The 10,300-nt window shown below is 57.3% G+C and overlaps 1 protein-coding gene across 5 annotated transcripts in view; it reads left to right on the top strand.

The window, feature by feature from the left end:
* The window catches only part of COL23A1 (collagen type XXIII alpha 1 chain), a 278,632-nt gene that overhangs the window by 195,046 nt on the left and 73,286 nt on the right, over positions 1-10,300 (top strand). The gene's annotated exons all lie outside the window — the stretch shown is intronic.

Genomic DNA, 10,300 nt, shown 5'->3' with positions numbered 1-10,300 from the left:
AACTTCAGCACCCCCAAAGGAAGCCCCGCCCCCTATCAGCGGTCGCTCTGCCTCCTCCCCACGGCTAGGCCCCGCCCACCACGTTCTGTCCCTGCACTGGCCTGTTCTGGGCCTTTCGTGGCCGTGGAATCACTCAGTACGTGGCCTGCCATGTCTGGCTTCTTTCACCTCCTATTTTCAAAGTGAAGCCTGTCACAGCGCGCATCAGGACGACGTTCCTTTTGTAGCTGAATTCTGTCCCCTGCATGCATGCGCCGCCTCTTGCCCAGTCACCCACTGACAGGCACTCGGGGTGTTTCCTCCTCCTGGCTGCTGTGAACCCGGGTATACAAGCAGCAGTTTGAACTCTTTTCAGTTCCTTTGGGCAGATGTCTAGGAGTGGAATTGCTGAGCTCTATGCTAACTCTATGTGTCACTTTTGGGGGGACAGTTGATTGTTTTAGAGGTTACTGAACACCTGGTATGTGTGTCAACCTGCTATAGACTGATTGTCTGCGTCCCCCCAAATCCATATGTTGAAATCTTAACGCCCCCCGCCCCACGCGATGGTGTTGACAGAGGGGACAGAGGGTGCTTAGGTCATGAGGATGGAGCCCTCAGGAACAGAATTGGTGCCCTTACGAAAGGGACCCACAGAGCTCCCTCACCCCTCCCTCTGAGGGCCCAACTGTGTATGAACCAGGAAGTGGTCTGCTGCCACCTTGATCTGAAACTTCCCAGGCTCCAGAACTGTGTGCAATAAATGTCTGTTGTTTATGTGCCACCCAGTCTAGGGGATTTTTGTTATAGCAGCCAGAACAGACTGAGACCTCAGCCTGTACCAGATCCCAGCTCCACCTCCCCCTCCTCAGAGCGCCCACCTCAGCCTCTCTTAGTGGGGTCCACTCGTATGACAGACGGCTTCCTTCCCCTGGCAGCCTGCCAGCACACACAGAGCAAGACAAAGCCCAGAACCAGACACCACAGGCTGAAGGGCTGGTGACGGAGCGCGGCCAGCACACCCCGGATGCAGAAAGTGGGGAGCGTGCCCAGGCTGAGCCAGGCCCAGGGTGTGGGGGGAAACACAGGCTTTTTTGTCCACTGCCTTGGGTGTGGGTCTCAGCGCCATCTCTTCCGGAGTCTGTGGCCTCAAGATCCCCTCTTTGGGCTCCAACGCCTTGTTTGTACAATGAGGAAGACTGTCCCCTCTCCTAAGACCGGGCAGGACAGCAGGAGACAGTGCATGGAGTGTGCAGACAGTAGGTGCTTGGTTCGTGTCATCTGTTAGATTTTTTGTGTCTGCGCAAAAGGAAGGCAAGTGACAAGACTCCACAGTACTTCACTGGGGCAGTGTCTCTCCCTCCAGGTCCCCCAGGTGAGGGAGGGGGCCCTGCAGCTGCTGAGGGGGGGCCCCAGGGGGCTGTCCACGCACATGTGGGGAGCCCTGGGCTGCGGTTCTCTCTGAAGCACTGGCATGGACATGTTCCCATGGGCTCGCGGCAGCTCATTTCTACAGCCGGGGCTCGGAGAGCTTGGCCAGGACCACCTGATGGCTCTCCCATCCTGCCCTACACACGGACGTTGTGTCTTTTGGAAAAGGCAGGATTGGCATGGGGATGGGGTCAGACACATGCCCTGGGTAAGTGGCTTTGCCACGCTGAGCCTTGGTTTCTCTGTGAAACAGGTGAGGCACCCACGGGAATCATGCGAGTCTTCCCAGAGAGACGGGCACAACCAGCACTCTGCCAGGCACATAGTAGAAGCCTAATAAAGGTGAGGTGAGCCTGGTTAGAGTGGGGTGGACTGAAGGCATCACCGTCCCACTGGGGTAACAGGCAGAAGGCGAACTTGCAGCAAAAGAGGGAGACAGGGAAGGGACAGGGCTGGCCAAGCCTGCTGCCTGAGAGCCCCAAACTCTCCTGCAGCGTGTGGGGTGGAGGACCAGGGACAGGGCCACAGGCTGCCCCCCTAAGATGAGAGGGAAAATCTCTTGCTGAAGGTACACAGATGTGTCCAGGCTCTGGAAGGAGGGTTGGCCAGGGGCTCCCTTGAGGGGGGCAGTGAATCCAGCTGCTCTGGGGCTACCCAAGACTCCCACTCAGGTTTGGGGACCCCCATGTGACCACGGCAGGAAGAAGCAGGAAGAGCCTGCCTTCCCCACGCAGATTCCCTAACTGGCCCACACACACTCCATCGCGCCAGGTGGGCACCCTCTGAGACCCCAGGAGCAGCCCACCCCCCAGGGGCCTGCCCACCACCCAGGCTTTCTCCAAAGATAGCTGCCCTGCTGGCACCCCACTCGGGGCACGGAGGCCCTGAGGGTTACAAACTAGGCTGACAGCGCCCTGGCCAGGCGGCTCAGTTGTTTGGAGTGCCCCATATACCGAAGGGTCATGGGTTCTATTCTTAATCAGGGCACATGCCTGGGCTGTGGGTTCAGTCCCTTGTCAGGGGTGTTTGGGAGGCAACCGATGGGTATTTCTTCCTCTCTCCCTCCCTTCCCCTCTCTCTGGAATCTATGGATCTATCCTTGGTGAGGATTTTAAAACAACCAGGGGAGGAGCATCAGTTTGAAAGGCCACAGAGGGCACTATGAGAACCCCAAGGCTGATGCCCAGGTCCAGGACACAGGGAATCTCATAAAGGGCTTGATCATGGGAGTGATCTTAGAGGACTTGAAGGCATTTTTGCCAGGTAGGGTAATAGGAAAGGGTGTGGCTGGGCAGGGGCACAGACTGGATAGACAAGGGGGTCTGTGTGTGCGGAGTGGGGCAGGAGAGGGAGGAAATGAGCCTGGATTTGTGCAAAGGGCTTTAAATGCCACAATAAAGGACTTGAACTTGATCCTGTAGGCTGTGTTCACAAAGAGGCAACCCACAGGCCAAAACCAGGCTTGAAGGTGTTGAGCTCCAGGTATTCTTTGGCCTTCATCATGTCTTTAAAATTTGACTTAACCATAAAAACTGTGGGACATTTCACATAAAAATTCTAATTTCTGGCTTCTTTTGAAAAATGGAGAGATCTGGAAACAGTCTGTGGTAAGCACGTCACCACAGGGGAGCGTNGGCAGGGGAGGGAGGAAATGAGCCTGGATTTGTGCAAAGGGCTTTAAATGCCACAATAAAGGACTTGAACTTGATCCTGTAGGCTGTGTTCACAAAGAGGCAACCCACAGGTCAAAACCAGGCTTGAAGGTGTTGAGCTCCAGGTATTCTTTGGCCTTCATCGTGTCTTTAAAATTTGACTTAACCATAAAAAATGTGGGACATTTCACATAAAAATTCTAATTTCTGGCTTCTTTTGAAAAATGGAGAGATCTGGAAACAGTCTGTGGTAAGCACGTCACCACAGGGGAGCGTATGCCGTCTAGTGTGCCACAGTCCCCGCCAGTCCTTATTGTCTCTCTAGACTGACATTGAGCATCAGTCACCACCTACTCTGTGGATTGCACTGTCTGTTCTCCTAGTAAAGAAAGGCTTCCTAGCTCTGGCCAGTGTGTCTCAGTTTGTTGGAGTGTCATCTTGTAAACAAAAGGTCATGGTTTGATTTCTGGTCAGGGCACATGCCTGGGTTGCAGGTTTGATCCCTGTTCGGGAGGCAACCAATGGATGCTTTTCTTTCACATCGATGTTTCTTTCTCTCTCCCCCCTACCCCCTCTGAAACCAATAATCATGCCTCGGGTAAGAAAGGCTTCTTAGAACAACCTCTCTGTTTTTAAAAAAATCAATCAAGAGGGCCGCCTTGCAATTTTTGCTGAGTCTGTTTCCTCCGTCATGTTAACCACTTATGCCTGCAGGCAGGAGAGTTGGAAAACTCACCAAGGGGTTGTTGAAGGAGTTTGTCAGGAGTCATAGTTGCAGACAACAGAATCCGGTCCAGCTAGTTTAAGAAAAAAGAAAGGAAAAGAAAGAAAAAGGAAAGTTCCTTAAGGGATTCCAAGCCGTAGGAGGAGAAAGCTTCAGGAGTGGCCCCTGGAGCCACGGTTTTGAGCCACCCGCCCAGTGACAGCAGCCCCGCCAGACTGGGGAGGCCCCAGGGCTCCTGGCTCAGAGCCACAGGTCTCCACCTGCAGAAGGGCCCGCCCTTTCCTCAGCTCTGAAGCGGAAGTGCCTAATGGGTGGGATGTAAATCTCACCCACCCAGCCCGGACAAAGCAGGAAAGTTGGTCGGCGGTGCTGCAGGTTGGGTTCACACTATGGCAAAGCATCCAGACAAGAAGAGGGTGATTTAGAGGGGCAGCCACAGAGGACACGGTGACCCCTCAGGCTGCAGTCACCAGGCGGAGGCCTAGCCAGGCTCTCCACTTCACATCTGGGGTCTTGGACCAGGAACTTCACACCGCTGGGAGGCTTCCGAAGTCTCCAACACAAAGGCAGTGAAGAGAAGATGCCCCTAACCCCCAAGCCCACGCAGCCCACAGTGGTCCCCGGCTCACCACTGGTCAGCCTCCCGGCAGCTGTGCCCACCCTCTGGCCGGTTCACATGCCTCCCTCCCTGCCTGGCCCTGCTGGCTGGCCGCCCGGGCTGTCAGTCTGGACAGCTGTGTCACTCTTTCAGAACTCTTTGTTCTCTTGGTGGAATTTATTATAGAAGAAGCCTCTGCCAGCTTGGAGACCAGGCTCCAATAATTCCCAGCAGCTGATAACAGCTGGGATTAAAAGATGAAAAACAGGGCAGATGTCCCGGCTCTGCCCGAAGTGGAGAAGCCAAGTGCAGGAGTCCAACCGCTGAGCCCTGTGGCATCTGTGTGAGCCCCACCCTCCTGCCCATGGCTGTCTCTGTTCTCAGAGTCACACCCCCCGAGGATCACTGATCCCCAGGGCGGGTACAGAGCCTCGGGGACATGTGGCCAGGGCGCCCATGAGAACAGGGACTTTAAGCTGTGTTGTGAGCTCTGAGCCTCAGCCCCTGCCAAGCAGAGTGGCCACTTTCATTTCTGCTGCAAAGTGACCAGCTGCAGGCCTGTGCTCGGTGTTCCACATGCCAGGCTTTATACAAGCCCCGGGGCCACTCAGGGAAGTTGGGGCCACGTGATCCAAGGCTCACCGGCCAGGAACCTGAGCCTCGGGGAGATGAGGCGACCCCCGCCCCCCACCCAGGGCCAGTGGCCCAGGGAGCGGCAGAGCTGGGAGTGAGCCCAGATCGGTGTGGCTTCCACGCCTCTGCTGGCAACTCCTGCACTATGAGATCTGGTTTCCAGGGCCTGCAACTGTTACCAAACAGCAAGTGGGGTCGCCCTGCCTGCCGCCGCCCTCTAAGCAAAAGTCCAGAGGCAGAGGTTTGGTAATAAAGGAGTCTTTATTCAAAAGCTACACAATTTTATAATAACAGCTTTTCACAAGCATTAGTCACTTAAACATGTCAATTAAGGCTAAACTCTTTAACACCTGAGTTCTCCTAGCATTCCCCTGTTTTAATTATCTTATTTCTCTAGGGTTAATTTACAAACTAGAACAACACGAGGTACAAAAGCTACACAATTTTGGAAGAATGACAGGCTTCTGGCTCAGAGCCCCTCCCCTCTAGGACACCCAAAGAAGAATAACCCTGCCACCCGCTGCCGGGCCAGCTAGCTCCCAGGCTGCCGGGGTGTTCCTTCCCATCCGAAACACTGTCTACTGGGAAATGCAGGCGGCTGCAGCTCCATCAGCCCCGGAGCCAGAGAAAACCTACCCCGACCCAAGGGAGAGCCTTTCTTTTATTTCAAATCTTCTTGTCCATAGTCCCATAGTGCGCTCTGGTGACTTTCAGCTTCTCAGCCAATTCTGTCCTAGAGTGTTTACCGTCCTCTAGGCAAACTGCCCCTGCTGCCCTCCCTGCGTCTCCCCGCCCCTCCCCAGGGACCCGGTCAGATCCCTCTGTATCACCACCGCCTCTGCAGGGCAAACCCAGAAGCCGCAGGTCTGCCTCCCAGGCTCCTGGTAAGCAGGAGGCCATGCTGACAGCCCTGGCCGCACAGAGCCCCCAGTCCCCAGCGAGGGAAGGGAGCCGCTGGGAGGGCAGCGTGACAGCTGGGCCAGGGCCCGGCCGACAGGCCTCTGCTGGCCTGTGACTTGGGGCGAGTCACAGCCCTGCGGTTTGCCTCCTCTTGTGTCACGTGTTGGGCAAACACTTCTGAGCTCCGACGTCTGCCAAGCGCTAGGAAAGTTGCTCGACAACAAGATCTGTCCTGTCCAGGAACTTCCGCTCCGCAGGATGAGGGCGTGGCCAGGCAGCGCCACCTGCGGTGTGGGGAATGTGCGGGTCTGTTAGGCAGGGCCAGGGGAGGTGACACTGGGGCTGAGAGCAGGGGCAGGAGACGGGGCCGCCATGGGAGGTGGCGCGCAGAAAGCCGCCTCCTCTGAAGTGGGGTGGGGGCGTGGGAGGGGCAGAAAGAGGTCTGAGGGGTGACCTGGGGTGAGGGGATGTGAAANCTAGCTCCCAGGCTGCCGGGGTGTTCCTTCCCATCCGAAACACTGTCTACTGGGAAATGCAGGCGGCTGCAGCTCCATCAGCCCCGGAGCCAGAGAAAACCTACCCCGACCCAAGGGAGAGCCTTTCTTTTATTTCAAATCTTCTTGTCCATAGTCCCATAGTGCGCTCTGGTGACTTTCAGCTTCTCAGCCAATTCTGTCCTAGAGTGTTTACCGTCCTCTAGGCAAACTGCCCCTGCTGCCCTCCCTGCGTCTCCCCGCCCCTCCCCAGGGACCCGGTCAGATCCCTCTGTATCACCACCGCCTCTGCAGGGCAAACCCAGAAGCCGCAGGTCTGCCTCCCAGGCTCCTGGTAAGCAGGAGGCCATGCTGACAGCCCTGGCCGCACAGAGCCCCCAGTCCCCAGAGAGGGAAGGGAGCCGCTGGGAGGGCAGCGTGACAGCTGGGCCAGGGCCCGGGCCGACAGGCCTCTGCTGGCCTGTGACTTGGGGCGAGTCACAGCCCTGCGGTTTGCCTCCTCTTGTGTCACGTGTTGGACAAACACTTCTGAGCTCCGACGTCTGCCAAGCGCTAGGAAAGTAGCTCGACAACAAGATCTGTCCTGTCCAGGAACTTCCGCTCCGCAGAATGAGGGCGTGGCCAGGCAGCGCCTCCTGCGGTGCGGGGAATGTGCGGGTCTGTTAGGCAGGGCCAGAGGAGGTGACACTGGGGCTGAGAGCAGGAGCAGGAGAAGGGGCCGCCATGGGAGGTGGCGCGCAGAAAGCCGCCTCCTCTGAAGTGGGGTGGGGGCGTGGGAGGGGCAGAAAGAGGTCTGAGGGGTGACCTGGGGTGGGGGGATGTGAAATGAGGTCCCTACCTAGGGAGGGACAGAGAGGCAGGCCGGTGTCGTCTGGGGAGGTGGGGACCTTTGTGGGCGTGCAGAGGGAGGCTGGAGGCGGAGGACGCGCCCGAGTGACACAGCAAAGGGGGACTGTGCCACCGTGGCTGAGAGGGCCGAGGACTGGGGAAACTGGAACTCAGCGCCCGTGGACGCACCGTGCTTGGGGGTGTCGGTGTTTCATAAACCGGGGTGCTTTGGAAACGTGAGGAAGGCAGGAGTTTCCCAGCCCTGCTCCCGAACTCCCCGCCCAGGGAGGGCAGCCCCACTAGGTGGCGGAGACCCTGAGAAGCCTGCAGGACCCACCTCTCTCCCAGCAAGCACACCCGGGACCCGCCAACCAGGAAGAGCTGCGCAGCCCTTCATTTCCAGAACTTTCCACTGATGGCTCCCTGTCATGCGGGCAGAGGGACTGTGGGCAGCTGCTGACCACCTTTCCTTTGAGCCGTTTTCATCCTCAGGCCAAATGTGGGTGTACTGGGGTTTCCCAGGGAGGAAGGACCCCGAGGGCCAGGCCTGACCCAGGTCCTAAGGGCTGTGTGGGGGTGGGGCCATTTAAGACTTTTGTTGGCTCTTGTTCTGGCCGAGAAACAGCGGCCTCACCCAGTGGGGAGGAGAGGCTCGAGGGCTCTGTGGGGTCTGTGGTTTCCCACTCTCTGCTGGCAGAGGGACCCTGGATCTTGCAAAGGTCAGGGCTGGTGGGTGGGACGCAGCTGGGACTGAGGCTGTGTGCAGTAGTCCTAGGAACAGAAGCTGACTCGGGTGGATCCTAAAGTCAGACACAGCACAGTTCCCTCTTGGCTGAGTTGACCACGGCAGAAGAAACCAGACGCGGCAGCTTTCTCCTGGGAATGGTTTCCCAACACTTGGGACTCAGTTTGGCAGTGAACTTTCAGGCTAGTTTTGAGGGGGCTAGGGGCAGAAAATCCAGCTGCCACTTGAAACCCGAGACTGGCCATCTGGAGGAGGGCCTTCTGCCTGACGAAAGGACTGGGAGGCCAGGAGCTGACAGTGCTAGTTGGCTGGACAACCTGAGTCTGACCCCGACCCTCCAGGCCAGAGCTGCCGGGACGGCTGGCCGTGTTCCCACACACCCTTTGGGCTTCACTGCCCTTGAGCTGCCTTCAGCCCTGCGGGGTTCGCTTCACAAACCCAACCTGCCTGGTCCACCTCTGGGCCCCTGCCTGGGTGGGTGAGGCCTGCCCTCTCGCTTCTGCATTACTGCAAGAGGTGCCTGCTTGTCCCCCACTCCCAGCCCTCCAGGGGCTCCCCACGGCGATAGCCATTGTCAGGCCCTGCCAGCCCAAGGAATAGGAAGCTCGGGTGGCGGGGAAATGTGCTGCCTCCACAGATACCCAGACGAGCCTCCTGTTTGAGGACTGCTGGCACGGAGGGTGAACCACAAACCCCGCAGGACCAGGCTATGCAGACAGTTGGGTCGGTGGGTCCCCAAGTGCGGCTCTGGGCCAGGAGCACCCGCATCGCCTGGAACTGGCAGAATTCCACATTCCAAAGCTCCGCCTGAAACTCACTGGATCAGAAACCCCAGGGGAGGCCCAGCCACCGGCTGGGGGGGTCCCTTCAGGGGATCCGGATGGGGATGCAAGGTTGAGGCCCTGCTACCCCTCTGACAGCCTTTGTGCCCACTGTCCCCCTGCCGGAAATGCCCTCCTCTCTGCCCTGGCAGCTCCAGGCGTCTCTCTGGCCTCCACTCAAGCCTGCATTTCTCATGGAAACCTGAGCCCTTCGGACCAGGTTGTATTGGCCTGTCACATGCATCAGAGGTCCCTGCACGTCGCCCGCACAGCACTGCCCAGTTTGTAAGCTGGCTCACGGCTGGCACACCAGTGCCTGCCGGCCCTCTAGTCCATTGGGGTGCAGGCCTGTGCCCGTCTACCATGAGCCCCCCGCGCCGCCCCTGGCACAGCACCTGACCGACGCAGGGTTCCGCCGTTAATCATCGTCTTCTCTAAATAACACGAACACCCCATAGCTTTGATTTTTTTTCGTTTTAGGCATTCTCTGTTGGAAAAACAAATTCTTCCTTTTTTCTCAGTCCTTTGCACGGAACCCGCTCTGCTCTCTCCGGTCCTTCGGGACCCCCTCCTTCACACCCGTGTTCAGAGACTTCATCACGAGCTGCCTTTTTGCTGAGCTGGACTCACAGAGAGAAATCTCAAGATACTCAAATTTCTCCAATTACCTCTTGAATGATTTCCCCTCCCAATTTCTCTGGCCCTCTCTGCAGGTTTCCTTATGGGGGTGGGGGACGGGCACGGTTCCTGGACTGCTCCCGACTTCCTGGGCAAACTCGACCTCCTTTCCCAGTGTTCTGCATGTGCTCATCCCGCCCTCCCTGCTTGGAGACTTCACCCATCTTTCCCTCACAACTCTGTTTCTAATGAAAGTTCCATTTTTGCTATCGTGTTTTTAATTTTCAAGAAATTTCGCGCAAATGTTCTCTGAATATTCCCTTTTAAATAGCATCTTGATCTAGCTTCATGGATATAATATCCGTCATTCTCTCTGAACATGTAATTGTGGGTTTGGGCTTTGTTTGGGGGTTGTTTTTTTTTAAGTCTTCTGTTTCTGAAAGCCTTTGTCCTCTCCGTACTTCTCTCCGCCGGTTTTGCCCTCTCTTTCATGTCAGAGGGTCCCTCCAAGGCCCAGTGCCGTTGGCTCGTTTTTCAGAGTGGAAAGCAGACTGGCAGCTCCTGGACACAGATAGGGCTGATCCCTGTGGCTTCCCAGGGCGTGGCTGGCTGGGCCACGTCTCCTGTGCTCATCAGGGTCCCCAGGAAAAGCCTTCCTGTCCCCTGCCTGGAAGCAAAGGTCCAGCAGCCTGTGGCCTGGGAGCCACGTTGAGGAAGAAGCGCTCTTGGGGGCCCCCCCACATTCTGCGCGTAAAGTTCTCTTGATGGCGGTTGTCCCTCACCTGTGCCTCTGGCACCCTGCTAGTGCGAGGCTCCACTGCCCCCTCCCAGAAAATAAACCCCCCAGCTTAACACAGGGCAACGGTCCAGGTCGGGG

The sequence above is a fragment of the Sturnira hondurensis genome, unplaced genomic scaffold (genome assembly GCF_014824575.4).
Source record: "Sturnira hondurensis isolate 20B ecotype Veracruz unplaced genomic scaffold, ASM1482457v3 Scaffold0012984, whole genome shotgun sequence".
Classification (NCBI taxonomy): domain Eukaryota; kingdom Metazoa; phylum Chordata; class Mammalia; order Chiroptera; family Phyllostomidae; genus Sturnira; species Sturnira hondurensis.
This window is presented reverse-complemented; position numbering and strand designations above follow the sequence as displayed.